This window comes from Polypterus senegalus, chromosome 16 (assembly GCF_016835505.1).
Source record: "Polypterus senegalus isolate Bchr_013 chromosome 16, ASM1683550v1, whole genome shotgun sequence".
Taxonomy (NCBI): Eukaryota; Metazoa; Chordata; class Cladistia; order Polypteriformes; family Polypteridae; genus Polypterus; species Polypterus senegalus.
Genome location: NC_053169.1, coordinates 60,178,254 through 60,194,114, shown reverse-complemented (window position 1 = coordinate 60,194,114; position 15,861 = coordinate 60,178,254).

Below are 15,861 nucleotides of genomic sequence, written 5' to 3'. Positions count from 1 at the left end.
TTACTTGACTACAAGAGAAGAAAATACTTAACAATCACAATCACACAAAATATTTACAATATTTACAACACTCCCAATACAAATATGGAATAAACAAACAAAAAGCTAAAACTATATTTACAGAGTCCCAAACAGTTTCAGTATATCAAAACGTGATGATCAGTCAAGACGTAAATTAAGAATAGCTGGATGACAGTGGTTTGGGTTTTCCCAGAAGGAAATAATGGCAGTCCTACTGGCAAGTCCTGAAATTTACTATGCTTCAGGCAAGGCAACTTATAAAATACACTTCGCTGTCCTGTACTGTGCAATGTAGAACTGGATCTTTGGCACGGAAGTGCTGTTTTCATTCTGGTGAGTCTTCAAAACTCTAAGATCAGTGTGCATGTCTTTGTCTGCCAGAGCAATCTGATTGGTCAGTTTGGCTTTGGTGACACAATCAGTAGAGGAAGTGAGAGTGTGAGATGTATGAGGAAGAGCAAAGACATAGGAGGATATGCTGAGAGTTGCCTTCAAAGACATAGCAGACATAAGGCAAGTAAGGCATCCCAGAATTTGATAGTCTAAGTAGCAGTCTTTATAGGAATGTGCATGAAAATAATGAGGCATCACCAAGAGTTTTTTTCAATAATTAAAATTAATCATACACTTTTTTACTTTGTTACTATTAAAGAATTCTAAAGAATATTACTCTCAATTTCAATAGCTGTGCTAAAAATGATCATCTCCTGCAGTGACATCAAGTTTCATGCCCCATAACATGTTCTTGACATACCCATTTATTGTGAAAATTGCCATGTCGAATTATAAGCACTTGATTCCATGCAATGTGCAGTATCAGCAATGACAATACAATACAATTTTTTTTTGTATAGCCCAAAATCACACAAGAAGTGCTGCAATGGGCTTTAACAGGCCCTGCCTCTTGACAGCCCCCCAGCCGTGACTCTCTAAGAAGTTAAGAAAAACTCCCAAAAAAAAACCCTTGTAGGGAAATAATGGAAAAAACCTTGAGAAAGGAAGGTCAAGGAGAGACCCCTTTCCAGGTAGGTTGTCTAGCAGTGGGTGTCAAAAGAAGGGGGTCAATACAATATAGTACAATACATAGAACAGAACAAATCCTCAATACAGTATAAAAATACATTTTTTAGAAGTATGGAGTAGAATTTAACAGTATAGGTGATGTGAAATAATATGATTTGGATTTGTTTAGAGTCCTGGAGACCTCATTCATCAAGCTGCCTCCCCCATTTGGCCATTCCACAGCTGAAATAGCGCTAATCCGATGAAAGGACCCCTCTTTCCCACGATTTCTGCGATCCTCCATCAGGGATGACTTTACCTTCGACAGGCAAAACAACTTGGCAGGTGGGCTGTGGCACCAAGTGCCACATTTGAGTACCGAGAAGAGAAACAGAATAGGTGAGGGTTTGTATCAAATTATAACTATCACGTTACTTCTGACTAACAGCAGAGATGTAGTCTGTACAGTTAATCAGCAGCTCTAGTCAGGATATGCTAAACTGAAGTAGTGAGTCTTCAGCCAGCATTTAAAAGCTGAGACTGAAGGGGCATCTCTTATAGTAGCAGGCAGACCATTCCACAGTTTAGGGGCCCTGTAACTAAAAGCTCGACCTCCCACTGTTATTTTATTAATTCTTGAAATCCTAAGCAGACCAGTATCTTGAGATCTTAATGAACGCTCTGGTTTGTAAGTCATAAGTTCAGACAAGTAAGCCAGACCTTGGCCATTTAATGCTTTACATGTTAAAAGGAGGATTTTGAAATCTGCCCTAAACTTAAATGAGAGCCAGTGTAAGGATTTAAGAACTGGAGTTATGTGTTCATATTTTCTTGTTCTTGTTTGTTGTCTCATTTTTGCAGCAGCATTTTGGATTAACTGGAGACTGTATAAAGAACAGTTTGAACATCCAGTGAACACCACATTGCAGTAGTCAATTCTAATAGAAATAAATGCATGAATGAATTTCTCAGAATCCTGTTTATTTAGAAAGCGCCTTAATTTCCCAATATTTTTAAGCTGGAAGAAACATGATTTGGACAACTTTGTAATATGCACTTTAAATGACATGCTAGAGTCAAAGATAACTCCTAGATTGCGGGCTGATTCAGTTAAATTAATGGCGATTCCAACTGAGTTAAACGATGACAGAATATTGTTGTGATCAGTGGTATTCACACCAACAAATAACATCTCTGTTTTATCTGTATTTAAAGACAAGTAGTTCTCATCCATCCACTCCTTTAATTCATTATCACAACTAATTAAATACAACATCGGAGAAACTTCATTTTATCTAAAAGAAAGGTATAACTGGATGTCATCTGCATATGAGTGAAAATGAACATTATGTTTCCTAATGATAGATCCCAGTGGAAGCATGTAAAGTGAAACAGTAAAGGTCCCAGTACTGAGCCCTGCGGGACACCATATCTCACTTCTGTGTATAATGATGGAGTAGTGTCAGCACATTTCTGTACATATTGGAATCGATTTGATAAATAAGAACTAAATCAAGTGAGCATAGTGTCTGTAAGCCCAACATCATTTTCTAGCCTGTGCAGTAAAATAGAATGGTCAATGGTGTCAAATGCTGCACTTAAGTCCATCCATCCATCCATCCATCCATCCTCTTCCGCTTATCCGGGGTCGGGTCGCAGGGGTAGCAACTTAAGCAGAGAGGCCCAGACTTCCCTCTCCCCGGCCACTTCTTCCAGCTCTTCCGGGAGAATCCCAAGGCTTTCCCAGGCCAGCTGGGATACACAGTCCCTCCAGCATGTCCTGGGTCTTCCCCGGGGCCTCCTCCCGGTTGGACGTTCCCGGAACACCTCACTAGGGAGGTGTCCAGGAGGCATCCTGATCAGATGCCCGAGCCACCTCATCTGACTCTTCTCGATGCGGAGGAGCAGCAGCTCTACTCTGAGCCCCTCCCGGATGACTGAGCTTATCACCCTATCTTTAAGGGAAAGCCCAGACACCCTGTGGAGGAAACTCATTTCAGCCGCTTGAATTCGCAATCTCGTTCTTTCGGTCACTACCCATAGCTCATGACCATAGGTGAGGGTAGGAACGTAGATCGACTGGTAAATTGAGAGCTTTGCCTTACGGCTCAGCTCCTTTTTCACCACGACAGAACGATGCAGAGCCTGCATCACTGCAGATGCCGCACCGATCCACCTGCCAATCTCACAATCCATTCTTTCCTCACTCGTGAACAAGACATCGAGATACTTGAACTCCTCCACTTGGGGCAGGATCTCACCCCCAACCCTGAGAGGGCACTCCACCCTTTTCCAGCTGATGACCATGGTCTCGGATTTGGAGGAGCTGATTCCCATCCCAGTCGCTTCACACTCAGCTGCGAATCGCTCCAGAGAGAGCTGAAGATCACGGCCTGATGAAGCAAACAGGACAACATCATCTGCAAAAAGCAGTGACCCAATCCTGAGTCCGCCAAACCGGACCCCTTCAACACCCTGGCTGCGCCTAGAAATTTTGTCCATAAAAGTTATGAACAGAATCGGTGACAAAGGGCAGCTCTGGCGGAGTCCAACTCTCACTGGAAACGGGCTCAACTTACTGCCGGCAATGCGGACCAAGCTCTGACACTGGTTGTACAGGGACCGAACAGCCCTTATCAGGGGGTCCGGTACCCCATACACCTGGAGCACCCCCCACAGGATTCCCCGAGGGACACGGTCGAACGCCTTTTCCAAGTCCACAAAAAAAATGTAGACTGGTTGGACAAACTCCCATGCACCCTCCAGGATTCTGCTAAGGGTGTAGAGCTGGTCCACTGTTCCACCACCAGGACGAAAACCACACTGTTCCTGCTGAATCCGAGGTTCGACTATCCGACGAACCCTCCTCTCCAGAACCCCCGAATAGACTTTTCCAGGGAGGATGAGCGAGTGTGATCCCTCTGTAGTTGGAACACACCCTCCGGTCCTCCTTTTTAAAGAGGGGGACCACCACCCCGGTCTGCCAATCCAGAGGCACTGTCCCCGATGTCCATGCGATGTTGCAGAGACACGTCAACCAAGACAGTCCTACAACATCCAGAGCCTTAAGGAACTCCGGGCGTATCTCATCCACCCCCGGGGCCCTGCCAACCAAGGAGTTTTTTGACCACCTCGGTGACTTTAGTCCCAGAGATGGGAGAGCCCACCTCAGAGTCCCCAGGCTCTGCTTCCTCATTGGAAGGCATGTTAGTGGGATTGAGGAGGTCTTCGAAGTACTCCCCCCACCGACCCACAACATCCCAAGTCGAGGTCAGCAGCGCACCATCCCCACCATATACGGTGTTGACACTGCACTGCTTCCCCCTCCTGAGACGCCGGACGGTGGGTCAGAATCTCCTAGAAGCCATCTGAAAGTCGTTCTCCATGGCCTCTCCAAACTCCTCCCATGCCCGAGTTTTTGCCTCAGCAACAACTGAAGCTGTATTCCGCTTGGCCTCCCGGTATCTGTCAGCTGCCTCCAGAGGCCCACAGGACAAAAAGGTCCTATAGGACTCCTTCTTCAGCTTGACGGTATCCCTCACCGCCGGTGTCCACCAACGAGTTCAGGGATTGCCGCCACGACAGGCACCGACCACCTTGCGGCCACAGCTCCGGTCAGCCGCCTCAACAATAGAGGCACGGAACATGGCCCATTCAGACTCAATGTCCCCTACCTCCCTCGGGACGTGGTTGAAGTTCTGCTGGAGGTGGGAGTTGAAGCTACTTCTACCCTCCATCGAAGCCAACTCATCACCAGGTGGTGATCAGTTGACAGCTCCTCCCCTCTCTTCACCCGAGTGTCCAAGACATATGGCCGCAAGTCCGGCGACACGACCACAAAGTCAATCATCGAACTGAGGCCTAGGGTGTTCTGGTGCCAAGTGCACATATGAACACCCTTATGCTTGAACATAGTCTAATAACAAAACACCCCTCAGGTTCAGATTGGGGGGGCCATTCCTCCCAGTCACACCCTTCCAGGTCTCACTGTCATTGCCCACGTGAGCTTTGAAGTCTCCCAGCAAAACGAGGGAATCCCCAGAAGGTATGCCCTCTAGCACCCCATCTAGAGACTCCAAAAAGGGTGGATACTCCAAACTGCTGTTCGGCGCATACGCACAAACATCAGTCAGGACCCTTCCCCCCACCAGAAGGCAGAGGGAGGCCACCCTCATGTCCACCTGGGTAACCCCCAATACACAGGTTCCAAGTCGGGGGGCAATAAGTATGCCCACACCTGCTCGGCGCCTCTCACCGGTGGCAACTCCAGAGTGGTAGAGAGTCCAGCCCCTCTCAAGGAGATTGGTTCCAGAGTCCAAGCTGTGTGTCGAGGTGAGTACGAATATATCTAGCCGGAACCTCTCGACCTCGCATACTAGCTCAGGCTCCTTCCCTTTCATAGAGGTGACATTCCACGTCCCAAGAGCCAGTTTCTGTAGCTGAGGATCAGACCGCCAAGGTCCCTGCCTTCAGCCACCACCCAACTCACACTGCACCCAACCTCCTTGGCCCCTCCCATAGGTGGTGAGCCCATGGGAAGGAGGACCCATGTTACCTCTTCGGGCTCTGCCCGGCCAAGCCCCATGGGTGCAGGCCCAGCCACCAGGCGCTCGCAATCGAGCCCCACCTCCAGGCCTGGCTCCAGAGGGGGGCCCTGGTGACCCGCGTCCGGGAAAGGGAAAACGTCGTTCAAGGTTTTTGTTCTTCATCGGAGGTTTGTTGAACCACTCTTTGTCTCATCCCTCACCTAGGACCAGTTTGCTTTGGGTGGCCCTATTAGGGGCATAAAGCCCTGGACAACATAGCTCCTAGGATCATTGGGACACGCAAATCCCTCCACCACGATAAGGTGACGGTTCAAGGAGGGGGCTTAAGTCTAACAACATAATTACAGTGGAGTTTCCTTCATCAGAGGATATCAGAATGCCGTTTACAACCCGCATTAGTGCCGTTTCTGTACTATGACCAGTGCGGAAACCAGACTGGAATTTCTAAAATAAATTGTAATGCGTAATGTGTGACTGAAGCTCATTGGCGACTACTTTTTCTAGTATGTTAGAGAGAAAAGGTAAATTTGAAATAGGCCTATAATTATTTAGTATGTGTGGGTCTAAGTTTAGAATAGGCGCTGAAAGAACATCCATTGATCTTTTTACTAGTTTTGTTGGCACTGGATCTAAGGAGCAAGTAGTGGACATCATTTTAGAAATTAAAGTTAAGACTTCCTGCTCAGTTACTGAATTAAAATTACTAAAGTGCTGAATGCAATGTGAGGCATGGTCTGCTAAGCTAGTATACAGTTTGTACTGTGATGCTGAGATCTGGGATCTTATATTTTTAATTTTCTTATTGAAGAAGTTCATAAAGTCTGTACTGCTAATATCTGTTGGTATTTTGCACTGTAGATCTGAATTTCCATTTGTTAATTTAGCCACTGTTCTAAATAGTACCCAAGGATTTTTATAATTGCTATCTATTATTGTAGAATAGTATTCTGAGCGAGCTTTAAAGAGAGCTTTTTTATATTTTTAACACTCTCTGTCCACGCAATTTGAAAGACATGTAGCTTTGTTGTTCTCCATCTGCGCTCCAGTTTTTAACACTCTAATATAAGAGCTCGAGTGTTTTCAATAAACCAGGGAGAGTTTCTATGTGCTTTGATCACTTTTGTTTTAAGGGTAGCCACTGTGTCCACAGCATCTTTCAAGGTCACATTATAATGTTATGTTAGCTGATCTACATTTTTTTCCAAGTTTCCATTTGATGTTAACTGATCTAAATGGTTTTCCACAATTACACTTGACTTACTCAAATATCTATAAATTTAGAAACAGAATTACAATCTACATGTTGCACTGTCTTTGTTTTAATCTGTGAGTGTGTTGGCAAGGGCAGGACTAAATCAAATGTAATTAAGTAGTGATCAGAAATAACTTCATTTAATGGAGAAATATTTAAATTTTGAATTTCAACTTTGTAAGTTATAATTAAATCTAATGTGTGGTTATGATTATGAGTTGGACCTTTGACATTCTGACAAAATCCTACTGAATTTAACAAATAAGTAAAACATTTGCTAAAAGTGTCAGTTTCCACATCAATGTGTACATTAAAATTATTACAAGAATCCCTTGTGTCATCTTGAAGGAGCCTGTAAAAACATAAAGCTCCACGACTGAAATGTGTTGTTTCAATAAATACACAATGTCTTCTAAAACAAGCACATACACCATATAACAGAACTGCTGCCACACAGTAGGTAATATGTTCTGTTCTTTACAGAGAGTATGGGCGTGTGGAGGTGACTAGGAAGATTAGTTTGTGCCTATGGCACTTAATTTTGGCTGGAAGGTGAATTAGTGGAAAAGCTACTTTATATAGTTGACACAGATCAAAGACGTTTTGTAAGACTTTTTTGTTTGTTTTGTTCCCCGTGCATGTATTTATTTTGATGTAATAAATCAGTTATTTTTTAAATACAGTAATCAATTATTTTTATACTGTTTTAGCACAGTTTTCCAGCTGCAGGCGACATACTGAGTTGCCCACGTCACTGTATGTATGAATGCGTGCTCACCTTTGTATTGTATATGCATATGATAAACCATTTATGTCTTCTCAAGCCACAGGGCCCTCATTCAAAGCTGTTTTTTTCATTTATTCATTCAGCCAGCAGTTAAATCCCAACACATCAATTTTGTGAAAAAACTGTCCACCCCTGTGGAGCCTATGATCTTTCTCAGGGGCTAATGTACATGTAAAGTTTGATTGTGCTAGCATTAGTTGTTGGTGAAAGTATAGTATAACAAGCACCGTGAAAGAGCATTAGTCATTGCACATCTGTGGCTTAATATGCAAATGCAATCCTTTTATTATAATTAAAATAGCATATCATAATAAAAACTAAAATTCAGAAAAAACAATAAAATTATTTTTTAAAGCATTTGACAAATCTGATTTAAAAAACCTTATGAGGTATTTGCTATTTAACCTGGCTGTGAAAAATTATACATTTATTTATTCCTAATGGAAACTTTATTTGATGTTAAACTCCACAATTAAACTAAAATAACAGGCTAATTTAAGTAACATTTTCCTTTTAAGACATTGCCATCAGAGTAGCACCCCTCAGTCACAAGCAACCTGTTGTGAGTCTGCTAAATCACTAAACTACATTTAAACCAGTAAGTAATCACAGACATACATAAAAATAACCAATCAAATGTAAAAAAAAATGTAAGAAAATGCTATAAAAAACTAAAAATATTTGGTAAATTTTTATTTAAAGTGTTTTTCTAAATATGTGAGTTTAATCATTGTGATAACAGTAACAAGTAGCCATACTTAGGTACTAATGAACTTTTTCAGTTCCATAACTATTTGCACCTTATTTATGTGGTCTGTCAGAGTATTTATCAAAATCTAACCAATAATATACTGCATATCAAAGAAAAACTTACATATTTCCATATATTTACAAATAAAGTCAGAATTCAGCTTTACAAACATTATATATATCCATGACTCAGAGTCATTGCAGTATATGATATAAAAAATAAATTAAAATAGCCCATTAAAACAATCATAAAAAAAGTATTTTTTATTGAAAATATACACTTCCCAAGTGAACCCTTAAAATTATTCTCTATAAGAGACATACTTGGTATATTTAGGGACATTTTTTCACTTTACTGTTTTCACTTTACATGCTTCCACTGGGATCTCTCATTAGGAAACATAATGTTAATTTTCACTCGTATGCAGATGACACCCAGTTATACCTTTCATTTAAATCAAATGAAGTTTCTCCGATGTTGTCTTTAATTAGTTGTGTTAGTAAATTAAAGGAATGGATGAATGAGAACTACTTGTCTTTAAATACAGATAAAACAGAGATGTTCATTGTTGGAAGGAATGACGCTGATCACAGCAATATTTGGTCGTCATTTAACTCAGTTGGAATCCCAATTAACTTTACTGAATCAGCCCGCAATCTAGGAGTTATCTTTGACTCTAGCATGTCATTTAAAGCACATATTACAAAGTCGTCCAAAACATGTTTTTTCCATCTTAAAAATGTTAGGAAATTAAGGCGCTTTCTAAATAAACAGGATTGTGAGAAATTAATTCATGCATTTATCTCTAGTAGGATTAACTACTGCAATGCGGTGTTCACTGGCTGGTCAAACTGTTCTCTATACAGCCTCCAGTTAATCCAAAATGCCGCTGCAAGAATTATTACAAGAACAAGAAAATATGAACACATAACTCCAGTTCTTAAATCTTTACACTGGCTCCCAGTTAAGTTTAGGGCAGATTTCAAAATCCTCCTTTTAACATATAAAGCATTAAATGGCCAAGGTCCAGCTTACTTGTCTGAACTTATCATGACTTACAAACATGAGCGCACATTAAGATCTCAAGATGACGGTCTGCTTAGGATTCCAAGGATTAATAAAATAACAGTGGGAGGTCGAGCTTTTAGTTACAGGGCCCCTAAACTGTGGAATGGTCTTCCTGCTTCCATAAGAGATGCCCCTTCAGTCTCAGCCTTTAAATCCTGGCTGAAGACTCACTACTTCAGTTTAGCATATCCTGACTAGAGCTGCTGATTAACTGTACATACTGCATCTCTGTTGTTAGTCATTAGCACTATAACATAAGTAACATGATAATTATATTTGAATACTAACCCTCACCTATTCTGTTTCTTTTCTCAGTACCCAAATGTGGCAATTGGTGCCACGGCCCACCTGCCAAGTTGTTTGCCTGCCTATGGTAAAGTCATCCCTGATGGAGGATCACAGGAATCATGGGAAAGAGGGTCCTTTCATCGGAGCAACGTTTCAGCCGTGGCATGGCCAAATGGGGAGGCAGCTAGATGGATGAGGTCTCCAGGACTCTAAAAATATCCAAACCTAATTATGTCATATCATCTACTGTTAAACCGTACTTCTAAAATTTTTATTATTATGCTGTCTTAAGGAATTGTTCTGTTCTGTATATTGTATTGTATTGACCCCCTACTTTTGACACCCACTGCACACCCAACCTACCTGGAAAGGGGTCTCTTTGAACAGCCTTTCCCGAGGTTTCTTCCATTTTTCCCTACAAGGTTTTTATTGGGAGTTTTTCCTTGTCTTCTCAGAGAGTCAAGGCTGGGGGGCTATCAAAAGGCAGGGCCTGTTAAAGCCCATTGCGGCACTTCCTGTGTGATTTTGGGCTATACAAAAATAAACTTTATTGTATTGTATTTTAATATAGCATTAATATAGCATAGCATTTATAAAGAATGATCCCATTATCTTATCTTATCGATATCATAAACTGTTTTACCTGTCAAGGGTAACAATAACAGTAGGTCAAGCAGGTCAACCCAGACTTCCCTGTCCCCCAGCTAAACGCTCCAATTCTGAGTATGCTGCATGGTTTTCATCCAGTGACATGTACCCAGATCAGCTGCAGGATGAGCTGCCAGGGGGCATCCTTATGACATGCCTAGACCTCCTCAACTCACTTTTCTTGATTAGGTGGAGTAGCAATCTAATAAGAGGCTCTCCCAAAACTCTGAGATTCTCATCCTATCACAGAGTGTCAACCCTGCAAAGAATCCCCATTTCTGCGGCTTGTCCTCTTGATCTCATTCTTTTGGTCATTACCCACAACTCATACCATAGGTGAGGACAGGGGTGTGGATTGATTGGTAAACTGAGAGGTTTGTCTTTAAAGTCAGTACCTGCTTCATTACCTCAAACTGGTACAGCAACCGCATAACAGCTGCCACCGCTCCAAGACACAGCTAAAAGACTCACACTTTAAATTAATTCAACTTAACATCAAGCATTGAAACACAGCTCTTACAGCATTCATATAGATAGCAAACAACACCCTTTATATTCCTAAAGCACCTCCCACAGCATATACTGCATATCAAAGAAAAACTTACATATTTCCATATATTTACAAATAATGTCAGAATTCAGCTTTACAAATGTCATATATCCATGACTTAGACAGACTCATTGCAGTATATGATATAAAAAAATAAATAAAAATAGCCCATTTAAATAATCATATAAAACATATTTTTTATTGAAAATATACACTAAATAAATTGTAATTACCCAAGGGTGCAAGAGACATTGGAATGGCCTTAGCCTTGTCATACTGATTGCTACTGAATCTTCCTGAAAAGAACATTTGGCGTCTTCAGCACTTTACCTGCCTACTTGTCAGGGGGCCTCATGCATAACTCTTTGCATAGAATTGACACTAAAACATGGAATACGGACAAAAGTGGAAATGTACGTACGCACAAAAAAATCCAGATGCATAAATCTGTGCATACGCTAACTTCCACATTTTTCCGCTACATAAATCCAGCATGCACGTGCCTGCCATGCCACCCCGAGTCCTCCCAGAATTACACCTCTTTGAATATGCAAATCAATATAAATAGCCCTTTATGCTTTGTGTTCTGTGAAAAGACAATGGCAAAAGCACAGGGAAAAAGGAAGAATTTCAGTTAATTTCAGTGAATACCAAGTGGAGGCAAGGAAAAATGTACTATTTGTGGGTTTAAGTAGTGATATAAACAACAAAAGGAAGTTGATCAAGTGACAGAGGAGAAACTCGAAAGTTCAAATTCAGAAAGTCGCACAGTGCCCAAAATAAATAAAAAGTGGTCAGGTATCAAAGTAGCCATGAAAAGGTGAGTCGTAGCCCACTGTCTGAGTGTCATATGGAAGTGTATTAGGGTAGAGAGAAAAGAACAAAAACTGGGACAAAGTTGGAAAAAAAGGTAGAAATTTCCATTTTAATCATCGCTACTGCTGCGCCATGGAGTCCTTGCATATTTAATCCTTAACAATATACATTATTCAAATTAAGTTAAAAATGTATCTGTATAATGTAATATACTGTATATACTTTACTTCATTTAATCTTAAAAATGATATCAAGACCTCCAAGACGATAGCGCTTGGAAATATAAATCGACTTAGAAGCCAGTCATCATCATCTGTAAATACGCGCTCTCTTCTATTGAATTGAATTGAATTCCTTTATTGTTATTGTATGGTACAATGAGATTCAATATACAAATCTTCCATAAACTTATTTTCCTATAAAATGGTAAAATAACAACAACAATAATAATAATACATGTATGATAAAAAAAACAGTGAAAAATATACAATATGAAAGTATAAGTGGCCCAGGTTGTGCAATATTGCAACTGTAATGCAAGTTTACAGTGAGGCAATTGTACTTGTAAGTACCAACAGTTCTACCAGGAGCACTTGATGGACTGTTTGAGTGCATTTATAGCTCTTGGATGAAACTGTTTTCCATCCAGGTCCATTCAGGAAAGGCTATGAAGCGTTTGCTGAATGGGACAAGTTCAAATAGACTGTGCCCATGGCTAAGGCAGTGTGTGCTAGAAGTTCTATCCTGATATTTCTCCCCACTCTTGACACAATCTGCGGTAGAGCTTTCTAATCAGCTGCTGTACAGCTGTGATTCCACACTCAGATACAGTGGGTTAAAATACTCAGAGTGGTGCACTGAGAGTAACAACGCTAATGTGGCTATGGTATTTGGAATAGTTTGGCCATTTGGTGTACCATTATATGGTTACAGGTTGATTGCAATTAGATGCCTTGAACTAAAAAAAACAATGTGGTTAATTTCAGTTTATTTATTTACTTTTTTTTTTATTTATTAATTTTATTACAATCAATACATAGCAATCAAGTTTTTACAAAAAAAATTATGTTAAGAACAGATCGATCCCCACCCCTGAGAGCGAGAGCAAGCCAAACGGTGTAAAATTTAAGGCTTGTAAAAATACCTAAATCAACAAATTCTCTGTGCTTTATAAACTTATTTCAAAATATTACTGATTAGATCCTGCCATGTTTTGAAAAAGTCTGTACAGATCCTCTAACTGAGTATTTGATTTTTCCAATTTCAAATAATATAACACATCAGTTTCCCACTGACTTAAAGAGGAGAGTTTGGGTTCTTCCAGTTTATCAGAATAAGTCTGCGTGCCAACAGTGTAGTGAATGCAATCACAATTTGTTTGTCTTCTCCACTTTAAGACCCTCTGGAAGAACCCCAAACACAGCTGTTAATGGGTTAGGAGGGATTGTGAGTCCAAGGCTGTCTGAGAGGTAATTAAAATTTTTGTCCAGAATAATGTTAATTTGGTGCAGGCCCAGAACATGTGACCTAGTGAGGCTGGGGCTTGGTTGCAACGTTCGCAGGTTGGATCATGCCCTGGAAACATTTTGGAGAGTTTTAGTCGAGACAGATGTGCTCGATATATAATTTTGAGTTGTATAATTGTATGCTTTGCGCATGTGGAGCTCGAGTGAATTCTCTGCATTGCTACTTTCCACTCCTTTTCTGATATATTAATTGAGAGGTCATTTTCCCAGTGTCCTCTTGGATCTTTGAAAGGAAGGGATTGTAAAATGATTTTATATATTGTAGAGATGGAGTCTAACTCCTTGAAATTGAGCAATATTTTTCCAGCGTGGATGAGGGTGCAAGATGAGGAAAATCTGGAAGGTTCTGTTTAACAAAGTTCCTGATTTGAAGATAGTGAAAGAAATTTGTAGCTGGAATGTTAAATTTGGAATGTAATTGTTCATAGGATGCAAAGACGTTGTCTATATAAAGATCTCTAAGCAAGTTAATTCCAAATTTTTCCAGATATTAAAACTGCATATGTTTGTGAAGGTTGAAAGAGGTGGTTCTCTTGCAGGGTGCCACAGAAAGAAGCTTCTCCGTCTTAAAATGCTTTCTACATTGGTTCCAGATTCTAAGTGAGTGGAGCACAATTGGGTTATTAGTGTATTGCCGATAGCGTGTGTTTATTGGAGCACAGAGCAAGGAATACAAAGAAGTACTGCAGGATTTTACTTCTATTGCGGTCCATGCCTGTGTATGTTCTTCTATTTGTGTCCAGGTTCTTATCGACTGTATATTTGCCCCAGTAATAAAACTGGAAGTTAGGTAGAGCCATGCCGCCTTCTGCCTTTTGTCTTTGTAGGGTCGCTCTTTTGATGCGTGGATGTTTAGAATTCCAAATAAATGAGGTTATTGTTGAATCTAATTGCTTAAAGAACGATTTATTAATGTATATTGGTATGTTTTGAAATAAAAAGGAGCTTAGGAAGAATATTCATCTTAACAGTGTTAATTCTTCCAGCTAGTGTGAGATGAAGGGTTGACCATCTATGCAAGTCTTGTTTAATTTTTTCCATGCAGACACGAAATTTTGTTGATAAAGAGCTTTATGTTTACTTGTGATGTTTACCCTAGGTATTTAAACTGTTCTGCAATGATAAAAGGTAGGGTGTCTAATCTAATATTATATGCTTGAGAATTCACGGAAAGAGTACACTTTTATTCAGATTAATTCTGAGACCAGAGAGCTTTTGAAATTCTGTGAGTGCTGCTAAGACTGCAGGCACAGAATTTTCTGGGTCCGATATATACAGTACCATGTCATCTGCATATAATGAGATTTTCTGTTCCAGTCCTTCTCTGCTAATCCCCTTTATCTGATCAGTATTTCGACAATGTATTGCCAGTGGTTCAATGGCAATTGCAAACAGCAGTGGTGACAAAGGGCATCCTTGTCTTGTGCCACGTTCTAGTTTAAAGTAGTCTGAGCAAATGTTATTGATGCAAACTGAAGCTTCTGGGTTAGTATACAGTAATTTAATCCATGCACAAATGTTGGGCCAAACCCAAACTTCTCCAAAATAGTAAAAGGTATTTCCATTCAATCATGTCGAATGCTTTTCTGCATCCAATGATAATAATATTTCTGGGGTGTTTGATTTAGTTGGTGAGTATATTACATTAAACAGGCGTCGAAGATTTGAAGATAAGTGTGGCCCCTAATAAATCCAGTTTGGTCTTGTGATATTACTGAGGGAGCACTTTCTCCATCCTTCTAGCTATGATTTTAGAGAGTATTTTAACGTCGTTATTCAGAAGTGAAATTGGTCTGTATGATGCACATTGTAATAAGTCCTTATTTTGTTTTGGAAAGACAGTGATTAGTGCTTGGCGAAAGGTTTGTGGAAGAGATTGGTTATCTCTGGCTTCTGTAAATGTTGCTAATAGGAGGGAGCTAGCTGAGCGGAGAATTTCTTGTAAAACTCTGCAGGGTAGCCGTCAGGGCCTGCTGCTTTTCCACCTTGGAGTGACTTTATAGCATCCAGTAATTCTGATAATGACAGAGGTTTATCGAGTTCCTCCACACTAAAAGCGTCAATTTGTGGTATCTGTAATGTATCCAGAAATGCATTAGATTGTATATTGTCTTCTTTAAACTCAGTAGTATATAGGGATTTATAGTAGTCTCTAAAAGTGTACATTATATTTTTGTGTTCGATGATTTTATCTCCGTTAGTGTTAGTGATTACGAGATTGCGTTGCGTACATCTTGCTTGTGAATTTGTTGCTAAAAGCTTATTAGCTTTCTCTCCATGTTCATAATAATGATGTCTGGATTTGTAAATTAGTTGTTCAGTTTCTTTAGTTGTCAAGAGGTTTAATTCTGAATGTAGAGCCTGCCTCCTCTTATGTAGAGTCTCGCTTGGTAGTCTGGCATGTTCTTCATCTATTTTAGTAATTTCGCTTTTTATCTCTGCTACTTTCTTGCGGATTTATTTCTGTGGGAAAGATATGAGATAATCTGTCCTCTTAAGAAGGCCTTAAGAGTTTCCCAGAGTATTCCTGCAGAGATCTCAGGGGATGTATTTGTCTCTAGAAAGAATTGATTTGTTTGGATATAAATTCAGTACAATTCTCGTC